The sequence below is a fragment of the Monodelphis domestica genome, chromosome 5 (genome assembly GCF_027887165.1).
Source record: "Monodelphis domestica isolate mMonDom1 chromosome 5, mMonDom1.pri, whole genome shotgun sequence".
In the NCBI taxonomy this organism is placed as follows: Eukaryota; Metazoa; Chordata; class Mammalia; order Didelphimorphia; family Didelphidae; genus Monodelphis; species Monodelphis domestica.
Window position 1 is genome coordinate 81,692,916 of NC_077231.1, and position 22,852 is coordinate 81,715,767.

General features: G+C 36.5%; 1 long non-coding RNA gene across 4 annotated transcripts in view; it reads left to right on the forward strand.

The window, feature by feature from the left end:
* Nucleotides 1-22,852, forward strand: part of LOC103093064 (uncharacterized) — a 135,848-nt gene that overhangs the window by 22,382 nt on the left and 90,614 nt on the right. The window contains exon 1 of one of the 4 annotated variants that reach the window (XR_008912120.1): nt 15,571-22,050. The exons of the other annotated variants lie outside the window; for them this stretch is intronic. This is a non-coding gene — a long non-coding RNA (uncharacterized LOC103093064). Of the gene's footprint in view, nt 1-15,570; nt 22,051-22,852 lie in introns of those variants that run through there. 4 annotated transcript variants of the gene reach the window in all.

Below are 22,852 nucleotides of genomic sequence, written 5' to 3' on the forward strand. Positions count from 1 at the left end.
TTGTCTTCATCATTTCCCCTTTCAACAAACCCTATAATTACTTCCTCACTTCACTAGAGCATTCACTCAGAATGGTCCTTCCTATTGTTCCTGATTTGCCCAGTATCCTCTAGGTTGTTTGCTTAAAGAAGTGAGAGATGTATTTTGTTCATGGTATTGACTTGGCTATATAATTTTCTCATGATTTGCTTTTATGGTATGAATCATGAAATATGTTTTTTGAGATGCTACCCTGTCCCTTCATAGACAATTTCCATAAGACCACAGTAGTCTTTCATTTTTCTAGTGATCTTCTAGCAGCTAGAGAACTGATTTTCTTTAAAAAAAAATCCCAACACCAAAAGTCATTTAAGGGATCATACAAATGACACAAGGTATATGGTCTCTGTGATGTGATTTTCTGAAATGACTTAGCTAGGTTCTTAGGATTATAGGGCTGAAACTGGAAGGGACCTCAGAGGCTATCAAGTCCAATCCCCATGAGGCAGTAAGGTGGTGTAATGAATAGAACCTTGGTCTTGGAATCGGGAAGATCTTACTTCAAAGTTGGTCCTAGACATATACCTTTAGCAGGTCACTTAACATCTATCTGTCTGCCTCCATTTTCTCAACTATAAAATGTAAATGAAATAATACCCACAAATGAAATAATATTTAGAAAATACTCAGCACAATGCCTGGCATGTAATAGGTGCTTAGTAAAAGCTTGTCCCCTTCTTCCTTCCCTCTTCACAGATTTTACAGGTAAGGAGACAGGCCAAGGGAGTTAAGCTGACTTGCCCAAAGTCATATAAGTAGGGATAGAAGCAGTAGTTGAATCAAGACCCTCCAATTTCTGTCTCTCATAATGTTTCATCTAGGAATAGGAAAAAAAAACCCTTTGTTTTAGAGAACATTTAGTAGGATCACCAGCTGTAAAAAGGTTGTTTCATCATAAAAAGCTCAGTTGAGAAATGAAAAGAATATGGCTCCCTCCTGATTATCTATGCCATTCCTAAAATATTGCGCCAGAATGGAATTCAGGATACCACATATGGGGCTACCCAGAGTAAAATTCAGTAGCAGAATCCTTCTTTCTCATTCTGGACATGGTGCCTTTCTTGTTAATGGAACCTCAGATTGAATTGGCTCATGCATTTGACCCGTATTGAATTTTCACTCCTCTAAAATCCTGAAATCTTTTTGACATGAACTTTTGTTTAGCTACACACTGCTCTCCCTGACATCTTGTACTTATGCAATTGACTTGCTGAACCCAGATATTATAATTTTCATTTGTCACTATTAAATCTCACCTTATTAGATTTGACCCAACATTCTAATGTATTGAGTTTTTTTGTTTTTTTATTTCAAGAGGGCAGGAGCTATTTCAGCTTTAAATCTCTCATAACACTTAGCATAATGCTCTGTACAGAGCAGAACAGAGGTCCATAACCTGGGGTCTTTGAACATGTTTTGATTTTTAAAATAGATTTAATAAATATTCAAGTATAACTAATTTTGTTTGAAATCCTAAATATTTCATTTTGTGCACTTAAAAACATTATTCTGCAAATTCTAGAAATTTTACTAGGTTGATGACTCAGAGAAGATTTTAAAAATCTGAAGATAGAAGAATTTTAATGTTTGTAAATTCTGTTAAAATTGTTAAATTTGTTCAATTCTGTTGAGAAATTCTTTGAATTATTTCCCACTGTTAATTTCTAAACAAATTTTATAAAGCAGGATATTTGGAGTCTGATGATATGTTTCAATAACCAGGAAGCTGAATTTTATAAAGACTAAATGAATTCAGAATTAATTAATTAATACCTGTGGACTAGTTGGACCTCATAGAATTGGGTTTTTAGTAGCCATCATATAAATCCCATTTCTGAAGAAAAATTAATCCTATCATATATGCAACAAATGGTATTCCAGTTTTTGCTTAGAAGTCTCTATTGACGAACTAACTACCTCCTAAGGAAGATAATTCCACTTTGTAATAGTTCAAAAAATTTTTCTTTACAATCCACCCAAGTTGTCCACTCTTATACTTCTATGCATTATTCATTTGTCCTTGGTCTCTTTGGACTAAGCAAAGCAAGCCGCATTCTTCTTTTCAGTGCTCTCAGGGAAAGCATTGTTAGTTCTTAAAGATCATGATCACTTTTGTCCCCACTGCCCAGTTCTTCTTCAAACTAAACTACCATAGCTCTCTCAATTTATGCACCTATGTTGTTGTATGATGCTAATGTTCACCATCCAGGTTGCCCCCCTTTGAACACTCTCCAGTTTATCACAATGTCCTTCCCAAAAATTGGGGCCCAGAATGAAAGACAATTATGGAGAAGTGAATTAATTAGGGCTGACTATTCTTCTAGGACATTGACATTAGTATATTAGGCGTGTCCCTATGACAAGTGCTACCAGAAATAATTACATAGGCTCTTTCTCCTGGGATTTGATAATCCTTGGGAAAGTTAGGGTAAAATATTCATATATGTCCAAGAATGAAGACAATCGAATTAAAAAGAGCATGAGACCTGGGTCTAATACTGGCATCTGCCACTTATCTGCAATATTACTCTTAACAAGTAATTTTATCTTTCTTAGCCTCTATTTTCTTATCTGTAAAATAAGGGAAGCATCTCAGATAATCTCTGTGGACCCTTCTAGTTGTAATATTCTATGCTGTTTGTATCTTCAGTCCTTAACACAGGGCCTGGCACAGAGTAGACACAATAAATGATTCTTTTTTAAAAACCCTTACCTTTTGTCTTAGAATCAATATTTTGTATTTGTTCCAAGGCAGAAGAATGGAAAGGGCTAGGCAATGGGGGTTAAATAACATGTCCAGGGTCACTCAGCTAGAAAGTGTCTGAGGCTGGATTTGAACCATCTCTAGGCTTGGCTCTTAGTTCACTGAGCCATGTAGCTGCTGCCCTAATAAATGTGTCTTGATGGATTGACTGGCCCCTTACTCCATTTAACCAATAGAGATGTATATCTTAATTATCTAAGTATTTTAGTTCATCAAATCTCATAAGTGTACCACCTTCAGAATTCAGTACCTTAAATTCCATTCTTTGACCAAAACCTTTCAGTCTTTGATCACTCTTGCCTTCATTGACAAGAAGCCTTATTCTTTGTCCTTAGTGTAACCTCCTTCTTTCAGTCCAGCTTCCTCATTCTGACTTCTCTTGGCATCATATCCACTTTTGTTCTGCCAATTTCATGTTAGCTATTACCCTACAATCTCTTGTTTCTTTGACCTGTCATTCCTGATCTATGGATCCACATGCCTGGGCAACCCCCAGGGCTCTTTGCTCTCTGACTTCTTTGCTCTTTTTTTCCCAAAGCTGCTTAGTATCACCATAGAAGATTATGAGATTCAGCTGATTTCACTTACTAGAAATGTTAGCTGGAGCTTAGCTGCTCCTTAAAAATCTATTTTTTTCCTCTACTTGATCAGCTCCTTACCTCTTTTCACATCTCTTCTTCATCCCCAACCCCAACACTGACAACAGATAACCTAACTCCTGGTATCACTGAAAAAATGGTGGGTCTTCAAAGTGAACTTCTTTAGCCTCTCTCTCCCTTGTTGACCAATCTAGTATCCTATATCTCACAGAAGTTGTGAGGCTTATATAAAATAAACTGTAAAAACAGCATAGCAATATCAGTTGTGCTTGTCATGTCAAAAGGGTCTCTGGCATATTGGGTGGTGCAGTGTATTTATTGGAAGATATGAGTGAGTGACATAAGACATGGACAGTCATGGATGGGTTGAGGTCTGCATGGTTGGAGAAAATAACAAAGTTGATGAGATCATAGATCTTTTGGCATTTTGGAATACACAAGGGTATAGACTTAATCTACTAAATTACATGGACAGAAGTAGGGCTGTGAATATGAGGATAAAGATTTTCTTAGAGGAGGAGCACATATGGAAAGAACTCCATAAAAATTAAATTTCTCCACAAAAGACCATGGAATCACAGATTTAAGAGTTAGATAGGAACTGGAAGCCATATTGCCCAGTTGCACTTCCTTATGAGGCAGTGAATCCTTATCTGGGCATTGGAGGGGAGGTCTAGCAGAGGGTAGCTGGCTACTTGCTCAGGATATTTTAGAGAGAATTCATTCTCCAAATAGGACTTGAATTAAATGACCTCCAAGGACTCTTTCAATTTTAAGAATCTCCCTTGGTCAATAAGTTGAAGTCATAGGACCTGGTTTTGAATCCTACCTCTGGCTAATCATCTATTTGTTCTTGAGAAAAATTATTACCATCTTTCTAGAGATCAATTTCATCTATGAAAAGACAAGGTTGGTCCAGATGACCCCTTGAGGTTCCTGCCAACTCTGGAACCCTTTGGTTTTCTCATCCTTAGTTTCTCCTATTAAATTGGTGTGATAGTACTAGATGACCTCTGAAGCCCTTCAACTCAAATCCTATACTCCCATGATTTTTATTGATTGATTTCTGTAAAAAAGGATCTTGATAATAAAGTCAAAGAAATAAATTTGCTTTCTGGTGAATGAGTACTTTCTTAAGTCCCTGGCTATACTTTATGATTTGGAAGCCACTTGTCCTATCCTTCTGATATGGAATTATAAGAAAATGTGATGGCTTTCATGGAATGAAAACCCTCTATTATGCCTTTGTGCCATAAGCTGGCCACCAACCAATCACTGCCAAGTTTTTCCAATTTGATCCAGGGGTTCATGAATTCCATGGGATGCCCACTTGTGTATAAAAATGTAGGAACAAGCAGAATAACAAGCCTAGGATTTTTTTTTCTTTTCATGTTCTGTGGAGGTTGTTCATGAGTTATGCTCCAGTAGACTTCAAAGGGAATTCTTTGCTTGGATTAGCTGTGCAGAGCTCAGAGCCAGGTGAGAAAAGGGCTTAGTTACTGAAGGGACCCCTGGTTGGCTAGAGAGAGATCAGAGAACTCTGGGGTTGCCTTTTATCCAGGTGCTTCTGACTAAAAGTGAATATGGATGTAATAAAAATATACAGTGCACCCTGAGCTTATCATCATCAGAAGGTATTTCATAAGGTGACTACATGCACATTAGGCTCTACAGAGTGACCTGATGGGGATGACTGCTCAGTTTTGGGGAGCTGACAGCCAAATACAAAAAAAAAATGAAAATATGTATCCACAGAGGGGACATAAGGACAAAGTGAACTATCAGGGAGCACAGAGATCAGTCAGGGAACAATGTGTTAGATTTATGCCTTTCAAAGGCCCAGGGTGGGGACAGTTGTCTTTTTAGAATGTGCTTGGGTGTGGGGGCAACTAGGTGGCTCAGTAGATTGAGAGTCAGACCTGGAGATGAGAGATCCTGGGCTCCTATCTAGCCTCAAATACTTCCAAGCTGTGTGCCCCATAGCAACTCACTTAACCCCAGCAGCCTAGTCCTTGTCACTCTTCTGCCTTGGAACCAATATACAGTACTGACTCTAAGAAAGAAGGTAAGGTTTAAAAAGAGAGAGAGAGAGAGAGAGAGAGAGAGAGAGAGAGAGAGAGAGAGAGAGAGAGAGAGAGAGAGAGAGAGAGAGAGAGAATATGTATGGATGGTTAAAAGTGTGCTGTATTGTAGGAGAAACTTAAGACTTATTCTAGCAAAAATCCTTCTTTTTTTGCAGAGGAGGAAACTGAGGTCCCAAAGGGTTAAGTGACTTAGTGGCATGGTTATAGACCTGGAAGGAACCTTGGAAGTCATTTAAAGCAACGTATTCACTTTTTTCAGAAGAAACTGAGATCCAAAGAATCTGAATAACTTAGGAGCATAGATATAAATCATAGATATAGAGTAGAAGAAAACTGTAGAAATCAATTAGTCTAAACTCTTCATTTTTTGCAAAGGAGAAAACCAAGGCTGAGTTTGTTAGCACCTACCCTATCCCAGAAAATTATTTGACATTTACTATCTCTTTGTCTTCCTATCTCTCTTTCTATTGCCCCCATGTCTGTTTCTCTTTCTTTTCCACCACTTATCTCTTTCTCTTTGGGTCTCTCTCTCTCCCTCTCTCTAGATATACAATATATGTTTATCTATTTATCTCTGTTTAAGTTGTTCCTTCCCTTCACACAGTAGAATGTAAACTCCTTCCATTTTGTTTTCATGTATTTTGCCCCCAGTTTCTCACACTCAGTAGGCAATGAAAAAATGCTTGTTTAACAACTGCTTGATCACATGGGTTGATAGGAATATGATTGGGGATGTAGACTCTAAAAGATCACCCTAATACAAATATTAATAATACGGAAATAGTTTTCAATCAATGATACATGTAAGACCCAGTGGAACTGCTCATTGGCTATGGTAGGGGGGAAGGAAGGAACATAAATTATTTAACCATGTAAAAATATTCTAAATTAAGTAATTTGATAAAATGTTTCAAATCATAAAAAAATAAATAAATGCTTGTTTGATTGTTGAATTGTAGGTTAGTCCTAGAATGTACTTTAGAGGCCACCTTGTTCACTCTCTCCATTTTATAGATGAGGAAACTAAGGCCATTAGAAAAATGACTTGCTCAATGTCACCCAGAGAGTAAATTACAGAGCTGGGATTTGAAACAATGTCCTCATAATCTCTTTACATAGCACTAGCATAAAAAAAGAAGAGAAGTAAGAGTTAGAAGATGAGTTCAAATCTGAACTCTACTAACTCCATAATATGGGAAAACTTACTTTATTGACCTTGGTTTCCTCTTGTGTAAAGTGCAGGAGGGGTGAACATGGTATTCCTGAGATCTATTCTAGCTCTAATATCTATTATTCTTGGTTCTTCTTGAAAAGAAGGGAGGAACAACATGGTTCAAAGGGTAGCATCTTAGATTTGGATTTAGAAGATTTGAATTCAAATCCCAACTCTGTTACTTATTACCTGGGTAATCTTGGGCATGTCATGCTATACATCTGTAAAATGAGGGGGGTTGATTTGCCAATCTCAAATGTCCCTCCCTCTTCAGTCTCTGCTCCTATATTCCAGTTAGTTAAGAAAAAGGAGCTGCTTGGCTGGATGGAAAGAAAAGAGAGATTTAGCCCCTTTGAAGAAGTCTCCAAAGTGGGAATGGAAGGATTTAAAAGAATAAATGCTGAGAAAAAGGAGGGGGGGGGTAAAAGGAGACAGAGAGAGAGAGAGACAGAGAGAGACAGAGACAGAGAGACAGAGAGAGGGAGAGGGAGAGAGAGAGATATCTAAGCAATTGTAGGAGCTGCCTTGAAAGGGCTTTGAAGCAGAGAAAGGGATATTAATCCTGAATATCAGGAGGTTGACCTCAGAACCTATAGTGGGAGTGGATTTGATAAGGTTAGATTGACAGGAGAGATGAAATGTGGATGATTGTGCTAAGTCCAGCTTGGAGATGCTCCAAACAAGATGGGAAGAAACTTGATAAATGTGACTTGGGCTCTATTTCTTGGCAAAAGCCAGAGGGTAAGAGGAGGAGGAAGAACAGAAACAATTTCATAGTCTCAAGAAGGATCATAGACCTAGAGATAGAAGGAACTTTGGAAACCATCTAGCCCAACCCCCTCATTTTGCAGAAGGGTTAATTAAGACCCAAGGAAGTTAAATACTTGGCTAAGATGACACAGATGAGTAAGTAAGTGTCAGAGATAGAATTAAGCCTCAGGTTCAGTGCCTTTTCCCACTATATCTGTAGCTCAGGTGTCAAGAAATATAGGAATTCTACAGCCACACATGGAAAAGGAACAGCAAAAAAAGGGGAGGGTTGACGACAGATTGCTGGGAACTACTGGAATATTATGAACTCAAAATTGCTTAAAGATTTTAGAGGACATTTGGGTGATGTTCTGACATGGCCACCTGGGCTAGAGAAATGGGGCATGAGACAAGATTAAGAAGAGAGGACAGAGGATCAGACAGAGAGACAGGAAGAGAGAGAAAAGGGGGGAGAGAGTTGGGGAATGGGACATACAGAGAGAAGGAGAAATGGAGAGAGAGAGACAGAGAGACTGAGACAGAGACATAGGTAAAGAAGGGAGATAGATACTGAGAGAAGATGGGGGAGATGTAGTTAATTTTTTTCCCCTTTCTGTGGCTGGATGAAGAAGAAAGAGAATAAGGTTATCCCTTTAAAGTTTAATTATTCTGTTTTATCTTCATAATTACCATGTATGTGTTAGTGAAATATATATAAATGCCTTGATTTCCTAGACTACATAGCATCATTCTTTGAGGTCATTTCATTTGACAGCATCTAAGGAGACACTTCATAGAGAAATCACTGAATGTTTATGAGCAACCAACCCATTGACTTTGCATTTCTGAATCTCAGATTACATCTCGATCATGCTTCTATTCTTATAATGAGCAATAATCTCAGTGACTCACGGGCTGCTAGAAACTGTCATATCCTTCCTTTTTCTTTATATATCCTGTTATATAGAGCGGGAATGAAAGCATCTAACTTTGATTTGTGGGTCAATGCATTGTCATTGTACTTTGAAGGAAAAGGAAGATATTTGATGATTTCAATTGTCACCTCCCTTTAAAAATAAAAGACTAATTATTATAGCTAGCTATAGGAAGCAGGGAACATAGCTTGGTGGAACATAATATTGGATTTGGTGTCCAGTGATCTGGATATTTAACCCATCTCCAGCAAGGAGAGCTATCCAAAATGGAATGGGTTGTTGTGTAGATGGTATGTTCTTCCTTCTGAGAGTAATTCAAGCAGAGCTAACTTACGGGAGGGATTCTTTTTTCAGGGATGGGCTTAACTAGATGACATCTGAATTTTCTTCCAAATCTTAAATGCTGTGATTCTGTGATCTAAAAATTAGGAGCTATTTGAGCAAGGGGAAAATATTGCTCCTAGAATCATAATATCTACAACACAGAGGTGAAACAGATTTCAGTGTCTATCAAGGACCATCTTCTCTTTTCATAGATGAAAAAACTGACCACGAGAGAGGAAAAATGGGCACTGAAGGCAGGAAGATCTGAGTTCAAATCCCACCTCAAATACTTACTGTATGACCCCTAGACAAATCTCAATCTTTTGGAGACTCAGTTTCCTCACTTGTAAAACTAGGAGGTGGTTGGGTTCTTTGGTCTCCAAAGTCCATTCCTGTTCTAAATTTTTAATCCTGTGCCACAGATAACACAGATAATAAGTGGAAAAACCAAAATTCTAATTATCTTGTCTGACCCAGAACCTGGCACATTTCTTCCATGCCATTAAGTCCTTGTTAAACCTCAGTTTCTTCATTTGCAAAATAGAGGTAAGTAATCATATCTGTATGGACCATTTCATTTGATTGTTATATGGAAAGTACTTTATAAACCTTAAAGCCCTTTATAGATGGAAGATTTGTGTAATGCCATTATTATTATTATTTTCTTTAGAAATGTGATTTAAATTTTGGGAATGCTATAATTTTAATGCAGTATAGCAAAAAAGGGCTCATAATGATTTATCATTTGCTTTGTTACTGGCCTAAATAATAATAATAATAATAATAATAACAACAACAAAAACAATAATAATTATAGGGTCAGCTAGTTGGTTCAATGGAACTACACCTAGAGTGAGGAGGTCCTGGGTTCAACTATGGCCTCTGACAATTCCTAGCTGTATGGCCCTAGACAAGTCACTTAACTCTGGTTACTTAGCCTTTACCATTTGTTTGCCTTAGAACCAATTCTTAGTATTAATTTTAAGACAAAAGGTAAAAATGACAACAATAACACTAATAATGATAGTTAGCACTTTATACATAGATATGTAGCATTTAATATATATATATCACCTTAAAATTTTAATGTTCTCTATATATACACATATATAAAATCAATACAAAACACACACACACACACACACACATATTACTAATTTTATCCTCTCAACTATCCCGGAAGGTAGATGCTAGTATCATTTCCATTTTACAAATGAGGAAACTGAGGCAGGCTGGTCAAGAGACTTGTCTAGGGCCATACAACTAGTAGGTTATTGAGGCTGAATTTGAACTCAAATCTTCCTAAGCCCAGGTCCATATCTCTATCCAAAATTGTCTACTGTAATAACAAAGATAATGCAAAATTGATAATAATATAAATAATAATCAAAATTAATAACAATATAGCTAGCATTTATAAAGTGATTATTATGTGCCAGTCACTGTGCTAAGCTCTTTAAAATATCATAACATGCAATCCTCATGACAACCTTGGGAAGTAGGTATTATTATTATTATTATCCCTATTTTACAGAAGGGAAAACTGATGCTGATAGAAATTACCTTACCCAGTGTCATGGAGCTAGAAGGTATCTGAGGTTGATTTTGAATTCAGGACTTTTGGACTCCATATACTTACACATATACATATATATATATATATTTACTTCATATATATGTTATAGTTTATATATCATACATTATATTAAACATGATATTGTATATAATACATGTGTTTAACCATAGGCAAAGTACTTAACCTCCTTGAGTCTCAGACAAGTCTCTAAGATGGTAAAATAATTTTGGGGCCACATCTACACCGTTGAGGGGAATCTCCATCCTGGGAGTTCTCAGGTGTTGGAAAACACAAATCTTTGACATGTCAAGGTTAAATATTAGAAGATTAAAAGCTCAGAAAGATGAGTCTCTGCCTCCTTTTATTGTTTTCGTAGGTGATTTAATCATTACAAAGTAAAACAAAGCTGACCTGATTCCTCCTCATCCCATATCATAGTCAGGAGAGAGCAGTACACCTTAAGCTCAGGCTTCCTGGTTTGTTTTTCTCTAAGTTTCACCAAGAGATTAGTGACAAGGGGAAACAAGAAGGGAAGAAAATTGGAAAATGGAACAATCGCCTTTTAAAGATGACCATATGGCTAGTTTTTATTGGGAATCCATATGAGTCGTTATGAGCAAATTACTTGTGTTGCAAGTTTCCTTCCCATTGGTTTGTAAACTCCATGAGGTCAGGATATATATATATATATATATATTTCTGGGATGTGGAGGAAGTACCAAAATCAGCCTTTTCCTTCTGATTGAATTCTCAGTTGTAACAAAGAAAATCACAAAATGAATTCAGTGTTGGTCTCTGCTGTGCTGGGCTGAACTTCTCTAGCCTTCTTGCAATCCTTTTCCCCTAGAAGGTAAGTGTAAGATCATAGAATGCTCTTGAAAATGGCAGCTCCATTCTCCTTCCTATCATAAAAGGATATGTGAATCTCAGAGCAAGGCAGAATTTTGTCCACTCTGCCAAAGGACCCTCCACCTGTAAACAGGTCAATCAAACTGAATTTAGGTGGCACCTTCTAAAAAGAACTCAGTCCACAAGGATTTATTGATAATATACTATGGTCCAGCCAAAATAACAGATACTAAAGATAGAAAGGAAAACATAATAGAAAAAAACACCATCTACTTCTATGACTTTATTCTGCCACGTGCCCCACTCCACTGCCCTTCAATTTTTAGGAATTTAAGACAGAAGAAATACCAAAGACGTCACGAAAGGAGCGAATGAAATCAAACTTAGTCACTACAGGCTCAGAAGTAAAATTTGGCGTATTGACTGAGATCTGGTTTCTTACTTAAAATTGATTAAAAATTAAGAAATATACTCAAGGAATGAAATTTTTATCATGAAATATGGGTTTAATTAGTTCTTCCTTTACAAGGTCTAAGCCAGTGCCAAAGGAGGAATTTAAAAGTTTAAAAGTATTGTTTACATATATTTATTTCAGCTGATTTGTGGTGCAGGAGGGAAACCAGTGACCCCATCATCAGATGATTTGCGTTCACATTCTCTCTCTGATAACACCTCAGTTACTTTGTTCCTGCACTTTGGTTTGCTCATCTATAAAATGGGAAGATTGGACCCCTAAAAGACTTTCCAGCACTACCTCCATGATTCAATGATGATACAATTGTAAATTATTATTTCTTTTAAAATTTGCTTTATAGGTGAACATTCTTTAATGATAATAATAATGATTATAACTAGCATATATGTAGCCCTTTATGGTTTGCAAAGTTCTTTACATATGTTATCTCATTTGATACCCACAGAAAGGTACTGTTATCATCTCCATTTTACAGATGAGGAAACTGAGACCAAGAAATGTTTCTGTTTTTCCTTTTGTATCTCTAGCTCTGAACAACATGCCTGGTGCTCAGTTAATAAACATTCATTAAAGACCTACTGTGGACTGGATGGTGTGCCAGGCACTGGAGATAGAAAGACAAAAATGGGAACAAACCCCTGCCCTCAACAAGGGCAATTGTATTGTATGGTAAGCTTCGAACTGAACCAAATTCCACAGATCTGAATACTGTAGAGGAAGTACAAATTGAACCTCATTGTCCTCAAGAATAAACAAATAGGGAGAACAGTTTATTTTCTTTTTAAGGAAATATGAAAGATACATAGTCAATAACGTGGGTAGAAGTAAACTGGAAAATTCTGGGACTTCCCTGTTGAGCTCCTTTCTTGGGGCAGTGCCATGCATGAAAATGTTTCAGTTAAGTTTAGTTCTAAGCAGTTTTTTTTTAAGACTTTTCCTTGAAAAAAAATGTACAATTACGGAAATGTTACAAAAATGTGTTGTGACAAATGATATATTTCTAATGTGTCTAGAGACAAGTTGGAAATAGATTCCACCGCCATTGGCGTTTCCTCATCATTACTCCCCATTGTGCTCTGGACTGATTGACCACTGACTTGTGGTCCCTGTTAGAGAGGGCAGGAGGTAGACTGGGTCACCTCACACTGCCCTTCTGTCCCTTCCTACTCTTGTATTATTCTGTAGTATAAAGCTTTGGCCATAAAAGTGGGTTGAGGGAGAACCAGAGGTGTCAGTATTTCAATCAATTAACAACTATATCAATGAATCAAGAAGAAGATCCTGGAATCATAGCTTTAGGGTTGAGAGGAACCTTAGTCATGACTTACTTTTAGGATTCTGAATCTAGCTAGCATTCATTAACCTTAAAGTAACACGTAATGTAATAACCATATTTTAATATAATTGGTTTCCTTGGCAATTCTGTATATTTTATTTCCTTCATTTAATTTTTAAAGCCTTGTTGATTGATTTTGTTTTTAAAATATATTTAGAAATTACTCTCATACCCACTCTGAGAGATCTCTTATAAAACATGAAACAAGGACAGCTAATCGCACCATGACCTCATCTGAGAATACATGCAACATTCCACATCTATAGCACTCCCTCACATACCTTTCTATATTTTTAACGAATAAAAATCTATTTTCTCTCCTTTATGCCTCTTGCTGTCCAGTTTTCTCATTTAACACCTTAAGAAAACTGAGGCACAAGGAAGCAAATTTGCCTAAGAATACATAGTTGGTAAATACCAGAGATAATAGTTGGACTGAGATCTTTTAAATGAAGATCTGGTTTTCTTCACACTGTATCAGTGTTCCTCCTTTTAATATATCTCAAAAAAAGGATCGTTCTCTTCTACCCACTGACTGTATGTGGGCCCTATCCATATTTTCTTTTTCTGCCCACTTACCACCTCTTTTTCTCGCTCAGAGTATCACTAAAGGAGCATAAGCATCTTCCAGAAATAAACACAGTTTGAATTCTTCCCCCAAACACAGATTTTCATGAAAACAAACCACAAAGGGAAGTAAACACAAAAGGCATATCCCATTTCCTTTAGGCTCACAGCCTAATTTCATTAGGCTTCATCTTGGTTTGATTTTTAAGGTCGAAGGGCTAGTATTTATTTTCATAAATGGCATAATGGTAGAAGTTATTGAATATAAGGGAAGATTTCTCTAGATGTTAGATGGGAATAATCTACTTAGAGAACATTCTAGATTTTGAGCTTTTATATTACTGAAGGGTTAGCAATGGGTATGTGGAGATTGTAGCTACATAAGGCGAAAATAGCTGCTCATTTTAATGAAATCATAACTCCAGAGAGTGAGAATACTAATCAATACAGTCAAATTATGGAACAAATTAATCAAGGTGAATGATGGCGTTTGTTGGTTTTATGGATGAAAATGATTGGGTAAAATCTTTACTTTTCAATTAGGGTTTGCCACAAACTGAATCTTAAATCCCCTTTATCCCTTAGGGCATGTCACTTCAAACCATTATTTGGATATAAGCATATGCTACACAAAACTAATAAATAATATAATATTGTTACATTATTTTTTAAATTACTCAGAAAGATGGAGATAAGAGGATTGGTGATGGGACCAAGAATTCTATCAGAAGTGTCAAACTCATATGGCTGGAAGCAGATTGAAATATAATTGGGAAATGTTTAATGAAAAAAAGGAAAATAAAATATGGCATAGATAATGTTAATTTGTGATTTTCGAAGGCAATATGTGGCCTTTATATTTAAATTCAGCAACACTGCCCTTAAGGCTTCTTGAGTTGATATAAGAAATAGTAGTCATATTAAAGAGAGTTGTTAAACTTTTTTAATAATAAAGATAAAAAATGTACTTAAATCAATCTTCAAAATGGAATGAAATTTCATATTCACATTTATTTCTATAGAACTTCAAATATCACCTATCACCCTTTCAAATAACTTGAAAGGAGAAGCTAGTTTAATGAAAAGGATCTGACATTTAATATCACTAAGTTCTACCTTTAAGGTGGTTCAAGAACTAGTGCTGAGCACCGTGCCTGGCACATAGTAGGCACTTAATAAAATACTTTCTGATAATGGGTCACATATGCAATATGAAGAATTATAAAGCACATCACATGTATTACATCCTTTAATAATTAAGTTTGATAATAACGAATATTTATGTACTGCACTTATGATATGCAACTACATACTTGCCATGAAATTATCTTATTTGATCCTTACAATAATCCCTAAATACTACAGCTATTACATTTGAAGAAAATGAGGCAGAAAAGACTTAAGTGACTTTTCCTGAAGTTGTAAAGGATTATATTTGAACTCAAGACCTCTGGGTTCAGAAAGGTGGTGTTATTAAATAAACAGAGAACTGTATTTGGAATCAGGAAGATATGGAATCAACCTTATTTCTGAGCTGTTTAAAAAAAAAAGGATCAAAAGCTCTCTTAATTCCCAGAAAATATGCGTAGAATGCTAAGGTTCAGGAATAAGTATCCTGATAAAAAGTTCTTTCAAGTTAGTCTAGTTAACTCCATTTATTCATTTCTGAAATGTAAATAGTGGACATCAAGATGGAATTCTGATCCGTTATTTGGGAAATAAGGCATTGATATTAGGACTTTTTATCTCTTCCTTTACATTGGAAGTAGTCACAAATAATATGGATCTAAAGGCAATCCAATATCACAAATTTTTCCTCTGGGAATGGATCTAGAAATAATAGCCATTTGCTATTCTTTAAGAATGATCCTACAACTCTAAGTGATCACCCTAGTGTAAATATTAAATAATATGGAAATAGGTCTTGATCAACAGCATATGTAAAACCCAATGGAACTGCTCATTTGCTATGGGGGGGAGAGGGGAGGGAAAGAACATGAATCATATAACTATGGGAAAATATTCTAAATCAATTAATTAAATATAAAATTTCAAATAATAAAAAAAGAATGACTCTACATTTACAGGTCTAGGGAGAGGGACAAGGGAGACCACTAGGATAGACAGGAAAGATGTCGTATTAACTTTAATATTGCAACTCTGGTAAGTTCCATGAACCAGATTTAGAAATATTACAGCATTCATCTGCCAGAGTCTCCTAATACTAGCAGAAAATAGGACAAACTGAGACTCCCCCCTAATACTTTATAAAAATTTAAGGAGGAAATCCCTGATATACTAGCCTGGGAATAAAAAATGTCACTGTTGGCTCTGCCTTTAATTAGTCATGTGATTTGAAGTAAACTCATGAACCTCCCTTTGCCTCTTCACCCTTCCCTAGAAAATGAGGGGATCAAATCATTTGAACACCAGGGCCTCTCCACTAGCCCTAATATTCCATGTGTCCATGATACTAGATTGAAAAAAAGAAGTGATTTATTTACGAGAGATGTAATGGTCAAAATGAATATTCAACAGGACACTGAATCTATCTGTTTTTGAGGTCCCTTCTCTGAGTCCTCCAATGAAAGGTCAGAGAAATGGAAGAAGAATCTTGTGAATTGTCTCCAGCCAATGAAAACCACATTTAGACCTTTGTATTTGGTGAATGGCTCCATATTAGTCTGAAAGATTAATATGGAACTCCTTTGTATCCAGAAAACAGACAGAGAGCTCAAAAACTAGGATTCCTCTATCTTCTACCTCTTTCCTCATTATTCTTTTTTTCTTTCTCTCTCCACCTACTTGCTTCTTCCTTCTTCTGTGATACTCTCTGAGAAGATAAATGACAAGTTAAAAACATTTGCAGTTTTTGGTTACTTTTTTTTGAAGAGAAAGGAAGAAGAGGCACCATTTCACAGTTTGATAAATAAGAATATTCTTATTCACCTTCATTTCACCCATCTCCTATATTTATAATACTTGACAGCAGTTATCAATATTCATAATTGTTGCCCTCTAAGAGACTGTGTGATGTTGTAGCTAGGACAATTGTGTTTGGAGCTGGGAAAAGCTGACCTTAAATCCTGCCTCTGGCATGAATTCTAGCTTCATGACTCTGGGCAAGTCCCTTGACTTCTCATTGCTCTAGGCAAATCTCTAAGATTATAAATTGAGAAGGAGCCAATCAGCATGGGGAGAGAGTCCCTCACCTGGAATTCCTAGCATGGATGGAATCAGATGCCATTTCAAATATGACATGAAAACACTTGAGAGCCTTCATGCCTTATTAATCATCCAAGAAAAATGTCATAATTTTCATGGAAATAAAATAAGACTTTTAGTCAAAGACAAATCTGAGTTCAAATTCTGCCTCTGACATCTACTTTCATGGTCAGGTTATTTAATGCCATGGACTCTCAAGCAATCCTTTAAGAACAATTTCTCAAGGTTTAGTATGATAGAGGAAGCTTGAACAGAGATCCTTAGTCTCTCTTGGCCTCAGATTCATCATGCACAAAGTGTCGATAATGATACTTGTAGTACTTGCCTCTCAGCAGTGCTGTCGGCTCAAATGAGATAATGTATGTAAAGTATTTTGAAAACCTTTTATTCACACATCCATGAACATAGGATGGTGGAAGGAGTACTAGATCTGAAATCTAAGTGCCTCAGTTTGAATCCTACCTGTCATTGCCTCTATGACACTTGGCAAATAAACTAATCTCTTTGGGGCTCTGTTCTATTTTAACATTATAACATAGTATAGCATAAGAAATCTAGAGAGCAGAATAGAGGGCAGAACAGGGCAGGAGAAAAAGCGAGGAGAAGGAAAAGAGCAGAGAAAATAAGAGGAGAGGAAAAAGAGATGAGGGAGCAGAGAAAGAGTGAAGCAAGAGGTATGAGGCTAATTTTAGAGGGTTGTCCTTGAAGTCCACAATCTTAGGTTCAAGTCCTGGATCCAATACATCCTAGCAGTGTGATCTTGGGTAAATCATTTAATTTCTCAGTGCTTTAGGGCAATCTCCAAGATTCTTTTAAATTACAAGTCATTTTGCTCATCTCTTTTAATGGTCAGTAGTATATGTATGTATTCATTTCTCTCTCTCTGTGTCTCTCTCTCTATCTCTCTCTATCTCTCTCTCTCTCTATCTATCTATCTCTATCTCTCTCTATCTCTCTCTCTTCCCTCTATACCCTTCCCTTCTCTCTTCTCTCTGTCTCTATCTCACTGCCTCCCCACCTCTCCTCTCCCTCCCTCCCTTTCTCTGTGTGCCTCTCTCTCTGTGTATTTCTCTGTATCTCTGTCTCTGTCTCTCTCTGTCTCTGTCTCAATATGTGTGCGTGTCTATTTTTATAGAAATAGAAACTTTCAGTAACTAGAAGAGCTAACTGCCAATAAAATCTCATTTTCTAAGACAATATCTTTCATGTATTTTTCCTGGATTTTAATTTAAAGCTCATATTCTTGCCTTCTTTGTGTATTTCCTTCAGATTGTTACTTCCTTTTAAGAGAATTAGTCTCTCTGGATTGGTGACATATTACCTTAGTAGCTTCAGTAATTAATTCTTTTTTCCATTTGCAAACCAGTTTTGGCAATCTGCTTTCCTAAGCATTTTCCAGTTGGGTCAGAGGAGGTGGTATCACAAGAGATGAATTAGGAAGTTATGAAATCTAAACTATACTCCAGGAATGAGGCTGCGTTTTTTGCTGCCTTGAGACTTCTTGTGTTAAATGAAGAATTTCCAATTTGCATTGTTTTAATGTTCACAACCCATTTGAACTTGTTGTGGAGTTCATATCTAGCAGAGGACATTGCAAAATGAATCTTAAACCTCCGGATACTAAGATGTACCTGTTTCTCTGCCCAAAAGCCCCATATTTAGAATTTACTGAAGTTTATTTAACAAGATGTGAGTTTTCGGTACATGATGTAAACCATACTTTGGAATTGAAGACTTATTTTGAATTGGTCTCATTTTAAAGGATTATCCAGCTGCTTTATGTTCTAGCTTGAGTCAGAGGATTTGAATCCAAATCTCATCTCTTCCACTACATGTGTGCAGACTTGGGCAATTAACCTCATTTCTTGTCTTTGTTTCCTCATCTTTAAATGATGGTTTTAGCCTGCATGACTTCTAAAGTCACTTCTAGTGCTAGATCTGTGATTCTATAGCTCTGTAAACCTTAATTTCCTCATGGGTAAAATGAGGTGGTTGGACTAGATAAATTTCAATACCTCCTTCATACTTAATCTATCATTTTATTGTTGACACAGCTAGATGATATGAATATGAATGGATAGACTACTGATCCTGGATTTAGGAAAATCATATTCCTGAGTTCAAATTTGGCCTCAGAACTTACTCACTGTGTGATCATGGATAAATCATTTACCCTTGTTTGCCTCAATTTCTTCATCTATAAAATGAGAATAATAGTAGTATCTACTTTCCAGGTTGATCAAGTGTTTTTAGCAGAGATTTTTAGGGTATCAGCTTAAGAAACAATCATCCTGTTCTAAGTGCTTGCTACCTGCTGGGCTCTGTGGTACATATTTGGGATAGGAAGGAAACAATGAAATGGCACCTTCCCTTTAAAACTGAGCAAAAGAAAGAAAAAGAAGAGAGAAAAGGAGAGGAGAGAGCAAAGAAAAAATCAATAAGAAAGACGCAAGAGATATGTTATTATAGTCAGAGTTCTGGCCTTGAAGTCAAAAAGTCTTGGAGTCAAGTCTTGGATCTGATACATCTTTATTGTGTAACCTTGAGTAAATCATTTAGTCTTTTAATGCTCTATAGTGATCTCAAAGATTCTTCTAAGGCACAGACCATTTTCTTGACTTTCCTTGAAAGATAGCAGTTTCCAAGCTAGTGATTCTCCAGAATGATGAAATTAGAGGCACTGTACCCCACTTCCCACAAAAAAAAAAAACAAAAAAAACAAGAAAAAACAATGAAGTGTCCATTTAAATCTATAGTTTCTGTAGGGAGTACTGATACATGCATACATTAGCATAGCAATTTCCTTATGCTAAGTGCTTGAAAATTCCTTTTCTTTCATCCATTCATTCATTTATAAGGTTATGTAGAATAAATGCAAGGTTAGGGAAAGATGAAAATAGAGGGAAAATCCTTCTCCTTGGACATAAAATCAGTTTTCAAACTGTGAAGACAATAAAAAAAATTCATTCTAAGGATAGATAGTAAAAGAAAAGATAGCTATTACACCCAATACTATCCATCCATCCATGTATCTCTTCATCTCTTTCTCTCTCTCTCTCTCTCTCTCTCTCTCTCTCTCTCTCTCTCTCTCTCTCTCTCTCTCTCTCTCTCTCTCTCTCTCTCTCTCTCTCTCTCTCTCTCTTGAGTTTGGGGGAATTTTAGGGCCCTCTGCTTTGAAAACTGATTTTAAAATTATAGTTGCTTAAAAATGGGATCAAAGATTTGGTTGATCTTGTATTCCTTTATAAAGATTGAAATAAAGAAGATATTTTGAAAAAGCCTTATTTTTTAATTTGAGGGATTTTTTTGTTGAATATTTTACTAGGAATAATAAGTGCCAGAGAGAAGCAGCTTGACATCATGAACTAGAATACTAGTGTGAGTGAGAGGTGATTCTTAACTTGTGTTCTATCTTGATATTATCCCAATGATAGATGCAAAATTCAGACAGGGTGAAAACATGGAGGAGAAAAAAAAAAGAATTAGAACTAATTGACATGTACTCAAGAATATTAAGGAGGGTTGGATTGAATACATCGTGAAATACTTATAATTGTTTCTGACATGTCAAGTGAACTGGGAATAGAGGAGAAGATTGAAAAAAAATTAAAATGTGATGTCAGTCTTTAAAAAAAATGAAATGAGTAACCCCAGAAATGATCATCCTTTAAGCCTGACACCAATAGTTAATAAACCAATGAAGCAAATATTGAGAAGAAATCTGTCAACATCTCAGGGATAATGTCATCTTGAACAATCACACCTAATGGCTTGGTTTTGCATGTCATGCTAGTATAACTTGGATTCTGGGGAAAATTAAAAAAAAACTGGTTAACAAAGAGAATGAATAATGGAGACAGTGGTCAAAATGATGGTTGTAGAAGGGGGAAAGAGGAGGGGGAGACCTGATGCGCCTTGGGATTAGAATTCCAGTCCCTTCTGGCAATACCAGTATGCAAATCAAACAACTGTGTCCAAATCACAGCATCAAGAAGAAAGAATTGCACTTTCCTGAGCACAGTCCCTGAAGCTAGAAATATATGCTGTGCTTTTCGAATATACAGGGGCATCTGAAGTGCAGTTCTCATTAAAATTTATGCTCAGAATTAATTCACATTCATTTAGTTAAGAACTGAGTCACTTGGGTTGAAATTGTCTTAGAGCTCATAAACAAAGCATAATGACGAGTGGCATTATGTCTGTAGAGCTGCATAGCAAGGGACCACTGGGCAGAACTGGTTTTCCCTCCTTTCTTATTGATGATTCCAAAATAGGAATGTAAAATCCTCTACTGGAATTTGCAGATAATAAAAAAAAAATTAGTGAAATTGCACACATAGGTTGGGACAAGACATTTAAATGGGCCTAGAGGAGCAAAAGATGTTTTTTGAAGGGAAGACAAGATTGCACCAAGAAAATGAAAAAATCTATTATTTCTGGGAAAAAGTAATCAGAAAAACCCATTCAAAAGCCAGGAGACATGTAAACAATTGGAAAGCTTAAGTAACTCATTGGTGCTTGTGCATAGTAAAGCTAAACATGAGATAACTTTCTCATAAATCTAATTCTTGCTTCTTTTTTACTATCATTTTAATACTTTGACATTCCTAAATGTCCTTTGCTTTTTGCATCTCCACTGTCCCAAATTCTTGACAATTCTTTTTTATCATATCTCCTTTTTCCCTTTGTTGACCTCTCTACTTCTCAAAATGCTCCCCTTCAATCTAAGTGGTGCTATCAATTTTTTTAAATCTTCTCTACCTGCTACTTCAGTCATATTATTCCTGCTTCATTGGTTCCACTTCAATATCCATTGTTCAAAGAAGTCTCCTTACCTTCAGTGCTAAGAGCAGGCTCCCTACCTTTCTCTCATTGTCTGTTAGTTGGATTAAATCAAAGTAAAACTCCTCACTTCCTCCCTTATGCAAATTGCAGATACCATAATCCAAACTTTCTCTCATACACTTTTCTTAGCCAACCTAAATTTCCTCCCCTCCAGGGGCTAGCAGAGCCTCTCTAACTCAGTTCATTAAACCTTTGTTTATTGAGGGGAAATTGAAATAGAATAATGGTACTTGCCCTCCCTGCTCACTTCTTGCCACCCCCAAGCATTCAAGCCCAGCAGGCCACAGTCTTCCCGCAGGTGGCCCAGGAACACAAGGTTTGTGAGATGATGCCAATAGTCATTTAGCAGTGGGGGCTCAAGCTACTGTGACTTCTTGGTTGTTTCTCTTGCCATAGGTAAATCTGCATTTTGATGTCTATCTGCAATGGTGTTGTCCATTTTCCAACTGGAGGCTACCAAGGAACAAAGGTGAAGCTCAATCTGTTCCTGTTTCTTTATATGGCTCTTTCATGCTTTCTGATGTGCATGTGGACACTTAGGGAATCAGATTCTTTTTGAACCTTTGTTATTCTCTAACATATCTCTGTTAACTAATAGTTTTGGCATCAGGGAAAAGCTTCACAAAAATGTAAGGTTGAAGAAGGCAAGAGGGACCAGAAAGGAACTTTGCCCAAAGAGAGAAAATATACCACCTGTTAGCATATCATGACTTATTGTTGTTGTGATGATGATGATGATGATGATGATGATGACTAAAAAAAGGGGGCCCACTCAATCCATTGGAGGGGAAAATGGAAAACCACTCCAGTGTCCTTGTCAATAAAACTTCAAGGATAATTATGGTTCATGGGATCATGACGTGTTAGACATGACTGAATGACTAAATAACAACAATTAGATGCTGATTGCTTATTTTGGTTCTCTCTAAATGTTGTTAAATGGGGAAAACCTGCAACTGTCCCACCTTAGTTACTGTCCATTCGTAAGTTAGGTCCATTTTAGGAGCTAGACCAAGAATATCAGAGAAGATTGTCTTGAATTCTTGGTGAAGGACTTATATAATTGTTCCCCCTCATAGCCAGACTGGCTATGAGTTTCTACAAAATTAGCTAATCAGATTTTCTTGTGAAGGGAATGCAATTCATTTCTGAGACTATACTCAAAACACGTTCTTGCTTGGTAAGACCTGCAAGAGCTTGTGTTCTTTTGGCACAGCCTTTAAAAATGAGAGTTGCTTCTGCCCCATGATGAGGAATTAGAAAAGAACTAG